The sequence below is a fragment of the Chlorocebus sabaeus genome, chromosome 1 (genome assembly GCF_047675955.1).
Source record: "Chlorocebus sabaeus isolate Y175 chromosome 1, mChlSab1.0.hap1, whole genome shotgun sequence".
Lineage (NCBI taxonomy): Eukaryota > Metazoa > Chordata > Mammalia > Primates > Cercopithecidae > Chlorocebus > Chlorocebus sabaeus.
Window position 1 is genome coordinate 2,724,729 of NC_132904.1, and position 12,369 is coordinate 2,737,097.

The 12,369-nt window shown below is 57.7% G+C and overlaps 1 long non-coding RNA gene across 1 annotated transcript; it reads right to left on the reverse strand.

The window, feature by feature from the left end:
• Positions 1-916: 916 nt before the first annotated feature.
• On the reverse strand, positions 917-12,365 carry LOC103241468 (beckwith-Wiedemann syndrome chromosomal region 1 candidate gene B protein). The gene is made up of 2 exons (XR_005240531.2): positions 12,045-12,365; positions 917-1,523 (listed from the first exon to the last, which is right to left on the reverse strand). It is a non-coding gene; the product is annotated as a beckwith-Wiedemann syndrome chromosomal region 1 candidate gene B protein (long non-coding RNA).
• Positions 12,366-12,369: the final 4 nt, after the last annotated feature.

Here is a 12,369-nt window from a genome sequence, read left to right on the forward strand (position 1 = left end):
TGGGAGGGAGGGAAGGTGAGGTCCCCTGAACCCCAACCAGCCTTCCTCTGAGTCCCAAGACACCCCCACCCCCATGAAATGCTATGACATCGTGCAGATGCAGCTGGGGGAGCAGGGCTGGTCTTCTGGGTCTTGGGGAAGAGAGATCTGAAGTGAGGGGGGCGAACTGGACAGGACAGGGTGTTAACCCAGGAGAGGGGCCAGAGCCACTCTTGGCTCTTGGCAGAACCAAACGCGACAATTTATGTTAATTTCATATTCTTCTCTGCGCACAATTTACAAATTTCCTGCAACAAGCACAGATGTCACAATTTTCATCTTAGGAAAACAAAGAGAAGCTGAAGAAGGCTCCCCAGGCCTTGTGAACCCCTCAAGCAGGGCTCATATCAACTGGCCTGGGGGCAGAAAGAGGCAGAGTCTAGTCTGCTCCGTGCCCCTGTGCCACCACCTCCCCAGAGACTAGGAGCAAAGGGCCAGAGTGGGTAGTGACCTAGTGGCGCCTGGATACCCACACTCCAACCATCAGGACTAATTGGCCCTGGTGACACCCCTCAGAGGGTGTAGCTACCATCATCCTGCGTTAGAGAAAAGCAGCAGAGACTCCGCGTCAGCCGCGGAGGCCGCACAGCTGGAAGGAAGCAGGCTCGGAACTCCCAAGCTGCCTGGCTTTCTGGTTTGGTTTCCACTTAGGTTTCCTACTTTTATTTTTCCACTTTACCAGCTTAATTACAGAGTCAAACCCAGTGCTGTGGGGACTCCTCTGTCTTGGCTTCATTAGAAGGCGAGAGGTGACCTGCTCTAAGTCTGTCACTCTGAATTTGATCAAGGATGGTACCTAGTAGCTTATTAAACCTGCACATCCCCGGAGCAGGACTGCATCCCCCCAGCCCGAGCCAGGGACACACCTGGAGGAAGGCACCCCAGGAGCTGGGGGCTGGGAGTTCCAGGCTCTGAGAGGAGGCCCAATGGGCCCAGAAGCAAGCAAACATGTGTCTGGGTGACAATCAGGCTCTATTTTTGTAATTAAAAATGTATCCAAAGGGAAAAAAGAAACAAAAGGAACAATATTTGTACTCTATGTTGCTGCAGAGAGCAGAACTGCGGAGGGGGTGCTGGTCCCAAGGGGTGGGCTGGGCTGTGCTAGTGCCCCAAATTCTGCAAGGGCAGGAGTAGGGGGGGCCTCTGAGGGGGGTCGTGAGTTCCGGGCCCTTGTGTGCATGTTCACGTCCTGTCATTCTTGCCCCCAGCGGAGAGAGCAGCAGAGGAAAGGCAGTACATCCACCAGCCTTTGCATTCTCCTCGGAGCACACAGACATTTTCCTGCTATCTTGCACACAAGTGGGCCGCGGGACCCGTTTTGGCCGGGAACCTTGTCAGGAACTCTGTACACCACTTCCAGGCGGTCACGTCCAAGCGGCCCAGGCAGTCAGTCCTTCTGCGCCCTCTGCTGGCCAGATGGAGGCTCCAGACCCGGCGGGGCCATCAGGAAAGAACAACCAAGCGCCCTCTGCACACTGCATTGCCTGTGTTGGGCACAAAGAATGAACTTTTATTGCATCTTAACCCACTAGAAATGTAGGCTTGTCCATCACAGTGGGGTGTTACATACCCTAATATGTAGGGAAGGCACAGGTAGATTTCAGTTGGCCTTTTACAGATCAGGAAACCAAGGCTTGAGAAGATTCAAACCTTTCTGCAGCCAGGGCTCACACCTACACTCTCAATACTTTGGGAGACCAGGGCGGGTGGTTCGCTTGAGCCCAGGAGCTCCAGGCTAGCCTGGGCAACATAGAGAAACCCCATCTCTACAGATATTTTAAAAATTAGCTTGGTGTGGTGGCACGTGCCTGTGGTCCCAAGCTACTTGGGAGGCTGAGGTGGGAGGACTGCTTGAGCCCAGGAGGTCAAGGCTATAGTGAGCCGTGATTGTGCCACTACCTTCCAGCCTGGATGATAGAGTGAGACACCCTCTCAGAAAGAAGAAGAAGAAGGAGAAGGAGAAGGAGACGACGAAGAAAACAACTTGCTGCACAAGCAGCTAAGGCAGGATTAACCTGTAGCCCTCACTGTTTGCGTTCCTGCTAGGAAAGGCCCAGAAGCCAGAGAAGCCTAGGTCCCTATCCTGGTGGCTCTTCCTGCTGGAGTCATTAAACCAGCTATTTCCGGCCACCCATGGGCCAGTCCTCACCACAACCTCATGGGTGGTCAGTCAATGTTGTGGGCCCACTTTACAGCCGAGGAGACAGAGGCTTCCAGAGGCAAACACACTGGCCCATGAGTAGCAGAGCCGGGGTAGGCCCAGGAAGCCCTGTCCTCAGCCACATGTGCTTTCTGGCGGGTGACCTCCACTCCAGTGCCTCCCTGGCTGCCTGAGGCCTCCTCTTCCCGGGTGTGGCAGCTGTACAGCTGCCTTGTCGGCATGTTCATGGCCCCATCAGGAATGTGTGCCGCAGGTGGCTTCACAGGGCTAAGAATGCCTGTCCTAGGTCAGGCCCAATCCCTACCCAGAGCCCCAGGGAACCCAAATTCTGGGACACAGGACACCCGGCCGGCGGGCCAATAGCCCCTATCAGGAAGTGACCAAGGACAGGCCGGGAGCTTTTCTCTTCCCTCTGACCCGTGGTGAAACCTGCCTCGGGCCTGTTCCCTGGGTTCTGAGGCCCTGAGCTATCTGTCTTCAAACAAACGAAGGCCTCAAAGAATGTTCTATTGAGCCATGGGCCCCATATCATCCATCAGTCACAGAGGGCTGGAGAATGCAGGCACAGGGTCAAGGTGGGTGGAAGGTGAGGGCTGGACACCACCTGAATCTGTGCTGATCCAGGGCCCACTAGAGTCTCCGGGTACCCGGAGCCTGCCCTCAGCAGCACCACCCTCCCGCAGCACCCCAGGGATCCTGCAAGAGGTGTCTGTGCCCTTCCCGGCTGCCTCCCCAGCTGCTCTCCAGCTGGTGCCCTTTGGAGAGGGATATGATAAACAATGACAACACTCGCTGGCTTCATCTCGTTCCTGCTCAGGGCCCTGCCCTAACCCAGGGTTAAGCTCGTTGCCTCATTTAATCCTTCCGAGACCCCTGAGAGGGAGGTGTGCTCATGCCCATTTTGCAAGGGACGGGACTCAGGCTCCCAGAGGTTAAGCCACCTGCCTGAGATGGCTGAGACTTGAGGTTGGCTCTGCCTTTCACCCAGCCTGAGCCCCTCCATAGGACTTCTGTGCGGGAACAAGAAAGCAGGAACGGAAAGAAGTCAAGGGCCCTGGGAATCTCCCCTGACATCCCCCACCCCAAGCACTAGAGCCAGGGCTGGGCATCTGTGCAGGGTATAACCCTGCCCAGGGATGCCTGACTCTGGAAAGGCCACCCCTTTGGCCTCAAACCACATCACCCAGCAGCAGGTCCTCAGACCAGCCCTGGACAGGAGCTTGACTGGCTCTGCCCCCAAAGGCCAGAGAGACCCCTGCCCCCACTGAACCTCCACCTTCCCATCCACAAGATGGGGTGGGGAGTCATCCAGCCCAGAGGCCCCAGGGGCATGGGGAGTGACAGATTAACCCAAGGCCCCCCCTCCCGCAACAGGCAGCTCAGCACAAACTTGGCGGGGGGCCATGCTGGGCCAGAAGAGCTCCCCCGCACCAGTTTCCCGCGCAAGGCTCACCCCGCCCCCCAGGACAGGCTGTTCTTGGAGCGGCTGCCAGGCACGTCCTCCGCAGGTGCCGGCCTCCCTCCAGTGACGCGGCCACATGCGGCACAAGCTCCGATTACAGGGACGGCCTTGTGCTGGGGGTTCGGCCGGGGGTCCTCACTCCCCAGGAACCGATGGGCGGGGCTGGGCAGGCCCTGAGGGGAGGCACAGTGGGAACAGGGAACAGTCACCCCTGCTCCAGAACAGGTCCAGGGGCTGCTTCCCTTGGGGTTTGGAAGAGAGGGACCCCACTGATCCCAGCCTGCCTGAGACTTTGCTGGTTTCGGCACTGAATGTCCCAGGAAAGCGAGGGCCACTGGTCATCCTGGGCTCCACACGGCTCCTTTCTGGGCTAGGAAGGGAGCTCCCCGGCTAGGAAGCAGATACCGAGGAGGGTCTCAAGGACACGTGGGGACCTATGTCAGACACCCCTGCAGCCAGCTCTGAGCTCACCAGGCCTTTCCTCCTCTCCCTACCAACCCACAGGACACAGACACAGGGTCCCAGGCCCAGTGGCTCACTTCATCAGGGAAACAGCAGGACAAACAAATGTGGTGTGAGCAGGTCTCCCTTCCCACCAAGCCCCCTGACTCTGCTAGAGCTGGGGGAGACCACTGTGACCAGCATGCCCTGCCCACAGGTTACACCAGGGCCCCAAGGCCTCTCCAAGCCACTCCCTCCCACCCTGCTTTCCACACCCAAGCCACAGTGTTCAGAGAAGCTCAGGGCCTATTCGAAATGCCAGAGAGTGGGGATGCCTCCAGACGGGTGGCATGAGGGCCCCCAGATGCACCCCACCACGCCCTCCTTCATGCAGGAGGACAGGCCTGCAGTTACTGAGGAAGCCCCACCCATACTGGGCCCTTGGGGGTGGAGGGGCTTCCCAGGCCTTGAGGGAGACTTTATTTTAGATGTCAGTCAAAAGCGCCTGCTACATGGTGTGACCTCTCTGAATCCTGTTACTTTCCTGTGCAGGAAACTGAGGCCCAGAGAGATGGAGTGACTGGCCCAGGGTACCCCAGTAAGTCAGACAATGAAGCCACCTCCTGCCCTGGGCTGGGGTCCCGCCCCACTAACCTCCAGAGTCAGAAAAGGAGGGGAGCCCCCATCACTTCACTCCTTCCTTCTTTCCTTCCTTCCTTCCTTCCTCCCTCCCTCCCTCCCATTTTCCACCTCCTCCTGGCCGAGTTTTGAAGCCAGGGCAGTCGGCCAGACCCAGCGCAGAGGCCAGGAGGTGACGGCAGGCCTGCCCTGGCCGCCTCCCAGGTGGCTGCGCCCCACAGGCGAGGGCTGCTCAGAGTAGATACTCAACCGAGAGGTTGCCTGTGCCCCTTTCCCCAGCCACAGGGGCAGCCACTGGAACCTAGCCGCCTCAGGGCTGAAGCTGGGCGCCTGAGGGCTGAAGCTGGGCGCCTGCTGCCCCCTGGCGTCCTGAAATGGCACAGCCACCAGGACCCCCACCCACCTCATTCATGCCTCACACCTGGGGGTGACTTGGGCCAGGGCCTTGCTCTCTGACCCCAAGTCCCCTCAAGTCTAAGATGGGGGCTCTACCTAGTGTGGCTCCCCAGGCTGCAGCAGGCAGGAGCGCATTTTTCACAAAACCCTAACCCATCAGATCTGGGGGTGGGGCGGTCTCAGTGGCACCTCAGTGGGAAACAGCACGTGGACCCCGCCCGTCTCTAGGGAGTGGGGGAGGGGAGACAAAGAGCCCGCTCTGCGGAGAGGTGGGTACCCGCCCTGCCACCCCTCCCCCGTTTCCTCTCTGCTCCCTCTGCCCCTCCTCCCCTCCCTCCTCCTTCCTTCCCTCCTCATCCCCAGCTCCTCCTCTTCCTCTTCCTGCCCTGTCCCCCCGCGGGCCCGGCCGGCAGCCCGGCGCCCTCTGCCTTCGTTCCCGCCACTGGCGCTGCTGCCTGGAGCCCCTAGGTTACAGCCAGCCCCCAAGGCGGCAGCCTGTCTGTCGGGCCTGCACCTGCCCACTGTGTGGTCACCACCTGGGCACGTATGGACACTCACACCCTTCAGTCCTGAGCACAACTGTGCCCTGGCTGCTTCAGAACAACAAGGAATCATAGTCCCGCTTCTGGCTGTGAGCTGGGGGCCAGCAATCAGGGCAGCTGGGGAAGTGGTTAAGGAGGTGGCAGCACACAGGCTGGGCTCAGAGAGTGAGCAGAGATGGGCCCAGGGGAGGGGGCTGGAGAGAGTTGCAGGGCTTGGGGCTGCAGCTCAGGAACTGGCTTCACCTTGGAGGCTATCAGACCTGCTCCTCAGCATTGGCCCAGCAAGGGGAACAGCATGGGGAACAGGGGACAGGCACTGCCTGGCCAGCAACAAACATGTAGGCTATGGAGTCGGGCAGAGCATCTGCCTCGTACTAGCTGTGTGTCCTTGGGCAAGTTGCTTAACCTCTCTGTGCCTCTTCTTTCTCATCTGTAAAGTTTCTATGAGGCTTACAGGGCAAGTCAGTATGTGCCTGACACAGCGGCCTTCTTCTTGAGGACACCACTGCCCTCACCATCACCAGCGTCTCCCTCCAACCTAGAGGGGCAGGCAGGGCAGAGACCTGCCACTGGCCACACCTCCAGCTGTGATGCAATGAAAACTGAACATTCACTCTATACCCAAGGATGTGGGCTCCGGGGAGGAAAGGCACCTACACCCCCTTCACGTAAACAGGCAGGCAGGGTGAAACAGGTCTGGTTTGTTTGTTTGTTTTTGAGATGGAGTCTCGCCCTGTTGCCCAGGCTGGAGTGCAGTGGCTGGGTCTTGGCTCACTGCAATTTCTGCCTCCCAGGTTCAAGCAATTCTGCCTCAGCCTCCCAAGTAGCTGGGATTACAGATGCCCAACACCACCCCTGGCTAATTTTTGTATTTTTAGTAGAGCCGGGGTTTCACCATTTTGGCCAGGCTGGTCTCAAACTCCTGACCTCATGATCCACCTGCCTCAGCCTCCCAAAGTGCTGGGATTACAGGCATGAGCCACTGCGCCCAGCCTAGGATGAAATGTTATCTAAATGATGAGCCGTTTAGGCAGTGAACCCCACCTTTGTCAGCGTTCAGGACAGTCCATGGGATTCAGGTCACTACGACTCTGATACATCAGTCTTCACGCCAGCCCTGAGTGAGCACTGAGGCACACATGATGCCCAGCGCCCAGCGGTGGCCCCATCCCCTAGCTGCTGGTCAGTACCAGCTGCCACTGCAGCACACCCTCTCTGCCAGGCAGCCTCATGCTATGCACTTTATATGCAAATGATCTTGTCTGATCTTCACAACATCCTGTGAGGCAGGGATTAACGTTGTCCCCATTTCACAGATGGGGAAACTGAGGCTCAAGAGTTCCAGACCCATGCAAGACCTGGTCGATGGTGAAGATGCCAGCCTGCTGGGGCTGGCTGCAGAGTGCATGTATAAGTGCTGGGCCCTGTCATGAGCACGGGCCCCTGGCACGCATGCTGACTGCTGGGGATTTTAAGATTGGGGCCCCCTGCTGAGCCTGATCTACAACTGCCCCCTTCCCTGGGTGCTCCAGGTTTCAATTTGAAGCAGTTAGTGAATTGAGCTCATGTGGGGTCTTATGTGTATTTGTATTTGCTTTTGGGTTTTTGGGGTTTTTTTGCGGGGAGGGTTGGGGTTTTATTGAGACAGACTCTTGCCCAGGCCGGAGTAGAGTGATACAATCTCGGCTCACTGCAGCCTCCGCCTGCCGGGTTCACGATTCTCATGCCTCAGCCTCTCAAGTAGCTGGGATGACAGGCATGCGCCACCACACCCAGCCAATTTTTTGTATTTTTAGTAGAGATGGGGTTTTGCCTTGTTGGCTAGGCTGGTCTCAAACTCCTGGCCTCAAGCGATCTGCCGGCCTCAGCCTCCCAAAGTGCTGGGATTACAAGCGTGAGCCACCTCGCAGGGCCCTGTATTTGGATATTAGCCATGGCAGCCCAGCAGATGCTGCTGAGGGTGTCTGAGCACCTGGACCCGGGTCTCAAATGTCAAATTGAGGCCTGGACTAGGGGTGTCTGATTTGTGGCCTCACCTGTGTGTCTGTCCATTCAGCAGTATCTCCCTGGGACCTCAGGGGCTTCTCAGTGGGCAGGCAGAAGCAGAAATAAGTATACAAGGCAGGCCAGTGCCCAGGTTGCATGATGAAGGAGGGGATGGGGGATTTTCAGGGCAATGACTTGTGCCAAGACCCAAGAATGGAAGGGAAGGGACGTACAGGCAAGGGGACCATTCCAGGCAGGGCACAAAGGCACAGAGCCACCCAAAGATGAGTGCAGGGCAGGTAATGCTTGAAGCTGGAGCTCTCTATCTCTCATGCTTCTTTGGTTTGCAAAATGTGGTGTGATCCAGTGGGGACTGAGGGGCCAGGGCTCCGGGGCTGGCAGCCCCAGAAGCAGAGCAGTGTCACCAGAGGTCCAGGGTGAGAACCACCAGAGTTCTAGAAACTCACCCAGCCAGATCCAGGGTGTCCAGAGCAGGGAAGGGAGGCTGCTACATCTCACTGAGATGCCAGTGTGGCTACTCCCAGTGGAAACCAAATAGCCAGGTTCCCTGAAGCTGCCAGCAAGTCTAGGGGCAGGGAGGACAGGTGACAGCTGAGGGCCTCCAAGGGTCAGAAGTAATTGCATGGGTTTTGTGACTTCTCGTCTTGCTTCTTGGAAATTCTTCCTGCTTCTTTCTGGATTCCCTACTGAATTCTGAAGGTTCTAAAAGACCTGGAGGCTGGGCACCATGGCTCATGCCTGTAATTCCAGTGGGAGGATCGCTTGAGGCCAGAAGTTCAAGACCAGCCCAGGCAACATAGCAAGATCTTGTCTCTATTAAAAAAAATTTTTTTTTTAATTAGCTGGGTGTAGTGGTATCCATACGCAGTCCCAGCTACTAGGAACACTGAGGCAGGAGGATCACTTGAACCCAGGAGTTCAAGGTGGTGGTGAGCTGTGATCATACCACTGCACTCCAGCCTGGGTGACAGGGCAAGACCTTGTCTTATAAAAAATAAAATAAAGAGACCCTGGATATGGGTTAGATGGTGAGAGCTTGGGGCTGTCCTTTGTTCCTGGGGGACAAGGGACTGGGACCAAAGGAGGCTGAGGTCGAGGGAGACGTGTGTACCTAAGAGATGGGCAGTAGCTAAGCTCCAGGCCCTCAGGCAGGTGCCTGTGGGGGGACAGAGGCACTGGTGGCCATGCCACCCATCCTACCTGAGTTTCCCAGTTCTGGCTGGTGAGCAGGTGTGAGGCTGCTCTCTCAGGACCCCGTTCTAAGGCACATCTCTTCCTGATTCCACGATGCCCTTGACATTCGCATACACGCTCACGTGCACACGTACACATGCATACACACCCCACCACGGCCCTTGCCAGGCTGGGACCACCAGCTGCTGGCTCCTCCCCCTGCCTCCCTGGATGGACATCCGTCCTTTGCAGGAGCTGTTCTTCCTTCTTCCTGAGTCCTAAGGTCGGGCAAGGCATCCCTCAAGGGAGTCCACAGGTTGGGCCCACTGCCCCGAAGTTCCCAGTTTCCATGCTGTTGCCTGGCTACCTCCCCAACCTCCACCATCGTCCCTTCCTGCCTCCAGGTCAAGGACCGAGGAGAGTCCATCTGGCCTCCAGGGTCCCATGAGGGGAGGGTGACCCAGTTTGTCCAGAGCTGTCCCAAATTTGGGAAATCCTACATCCCAAAACTCCTCAGTCCCGAGCAAACCAGATCTCCCCCAAGCAATGAGTGAGCTTCCTAGAGCAGGGTCCCAGCTCCTCCACCCATCTCCTCTGGTCCCTTGGCCTGTGGTATGAGAAAGGGGATGTGGGCTGCTCCAGACTATATCCTCGCTGTCCCCCAAAGGCCCCAAGGGCTCCAGTCTTCAGGCCTCACACTGGATGCCTCCCCCATGGGGCCATCTGGGCCTTTATCTCCTTCAGCTGTGGCTGTTGGCCAGCGTGAACCCAAGTACGTGAACCACAGCCCACCATGTTGGAGCCCCCAGGTCCAGGCCCATAGTGGAGCCCAGTGAGGGGAGGGTGCACGCCCATTCAGGACCCCAGGCCTCTCCCCAAAGCCCATAGCAGGTTGCTGCCCTCCCTCCATTTGGACACTGGTGTCAGGGACTGGGCCCTTGGCCCTAAGCCCGTCTGGGGTCCCTAGTTCACTAGAGGCCAGTGGAGAAGCACCTGTTGGCAGGGCCTCCTCCGGGAACATGCTGCCCTGGCCCTAAAGGCCACAATTCCACAAATCTCTCACGGGATGTGTCTGAGTCCAACGCCCAGCCCGGTAAGAACAAATTCTGGATGAGGTCTAGCCCCTGCCCCTCCTCCTAAAAGTCTCTGCCCAAACTCCAGTCCCAGAAGAGCATTCATAGAGTCCAGTTCTAGAAGGTTCCTCAGCACCTGATGGCTCACTTCCTCAAGTGTCATCTGCAGAGCCGGGGCCTAGCAGGTGAGAGGCAGAGTGGGCACCACCAGGCCTCCCCAGGGCTATCTGACAAGCCTAGCCCCTTTGGGCTGAGGGCTGACCCCTGGGGCCCAAGGATACCAGGTCAGGGGGTGAAGGACCTTTGACCCCAGCCTCCCAGACTCTTAACCTGACACCTCCCAGATGAAGCCGAGGCCAGGCACCCAGTGCCTACAGCAGGCTGGAGGTCCCTCATAAGACTGTGGTTCCCAGGACAACATACCGAGCCTGGGGTGCTGGGATGGAGCCCCACAGGGTGTCAGACACAGATCCCACTGTGGTATCCAGGCAGCCCCCACTGACCAAGGTCTGCAACCGCACCTCACCTGGTTGACAAGGTGTGAGGTGGGCGGGAACGGAGGTTCGGGCGGGCGGGAGTCTCTAGTCCCGTCCCAGGCAAAACTTTGCTGGCTTTGTTGAGACAGGTCCTTAGAGAGTCATAGGAGTAAGAGTAGGAAGCCTCAAGGAGAACACATTCACTTCACCCATGGAGGAATGGTGAAGGCCAGACCCCTCCCCACTCCTTCCAGATCACCCTTCTGTCCTCTGCAGCATCACTCTTTTAAATCTTAAAATTGTAAACAAAGGTTTTCTCTCTTCATCCCACTTCCCCTCCAGCCACAGTCCCGTTTCTCAGCCCCCTTTTGGTGCAAAACCCTTCAGAAGGGTGTCCAGTCCATTCCTTCTGCTTGAATCCCGAGGGTCAGCCCCTATGCCCATGACACTCTTGCCAAAGCCACCAGTGACTCCAGCGCTCGGCCCCAAGGAAGCTCCCAGGCTGCCACTCACCTGCCTCTCCTCTCTAGGCTCCTTTATTTTTCCCTCCCTTTCCCTGGTCAGAGCCCCGGCCACCTCCTCCTCATGCTGGAGTCCAGCCTTAGCCCTTGGCCCCTCTCCTCTCTAGCCCCATCCACTCCTGGTTATCTCATCCAGGATGGGAGCTCTAAATAAGACCTCAGCGTGAATGACACCCTCATGTCCAGCTCAGACCACAGCCGCAAACTGCGCACTCTGCCCTCTGTTCTGGCCCACAAGCCCCTCCCCTGGATGGACCTACAGGGTCCATCCCCTCCCCTCATGTCGCCCCCAGCCACCCCTTCTCAGCAGCCTCGCCCTGGAGGCCCCCTCATTTGGCCCTCTCAGCCCAGGCCCCAATCAGCAGGAAGCCTGTCAGCCCTCCTTCCAGGGAGGTTCCAAACCTGCCCCTCGAATCCCCCCATGCCCCATCCAAGTCCACACCGCCTCTCATCTGGACCACAGCAGAGACCTCCTGCACTGCCCCCTCCCCTCAATCCCTCATCAGCACATCAGCCAGAGGCTCCCTGGAGAACAGAAGGGGCTCAGAACCCTGCAGCAGTGTCCACTGCGCACACAGGAAGAACTCAAGTGCCCGTAGGTGGTAAGTTACTTCCTTATGCATTGTGGTGACCCGGATCATCTGCCTCCCTGAAACCTGCACATGCACTCTAATAATGCAAGCTACGAACGGGTGGTCACCTTTGCCAGCTGTCATCCCAAACAGCTGGCACGGGGCATGCACACAGTAGGTGCTTAATAAGTGTGTGTTGGGTTAAGATAGACCCAACGCCATTTCAAATGTCCAGGCAGTGGTGTAGGCAGGGGTCAGCTCTGAAGCTGGCCTCCTCTCATTCGGGAGACCCTCAGAGGTCCCAGCCTCCAGGGTGAGGCCGTCAGAACAACACTTCTCAGTGCACATCTGGCTGTGTCCCTGCCAACCTTAATAGGGCGACCCGTCTCTCTAGACTCACTTTCTGCCCCGTCACCCCACTGTACACCCTTGGTGCCAGCCCCTTCCAGTGGCTCAGCTTCCTGAACACTCCAAGCCTGGGCTCACCTCTAAGCCATTATCCAGGCTATTCTCTCAGCCAGGATGCCCTTCCCATACCCGACCTTTAAGACTGGCTGAAGCAGCACCTCCTCTGAGAAGCCTTCTCTCCCAAACCTGAGCCCAGATGAGATAAGGCCCTTCCTTCCTCCAGTCAGCCTGGATCCTCTCATCTGGCAGAACTGTTGCCCTGCTTCTCCGAAGCGGTGAACGCCCTAGGGCTGGGGACGCACAGGCTCACTGGCCCATAACCGAAGCCGCTTCCTCTAGAGGAGGAAGTCCAGGGGTCCCAGGGTTCTACTTGCTTTTTTCTTCACCCAGCCCAAAGGGCAATTTTCCCACATTCCCTCGGAAACAGGAAGTTCCCCTACCCACACCGAGCCCATTCAT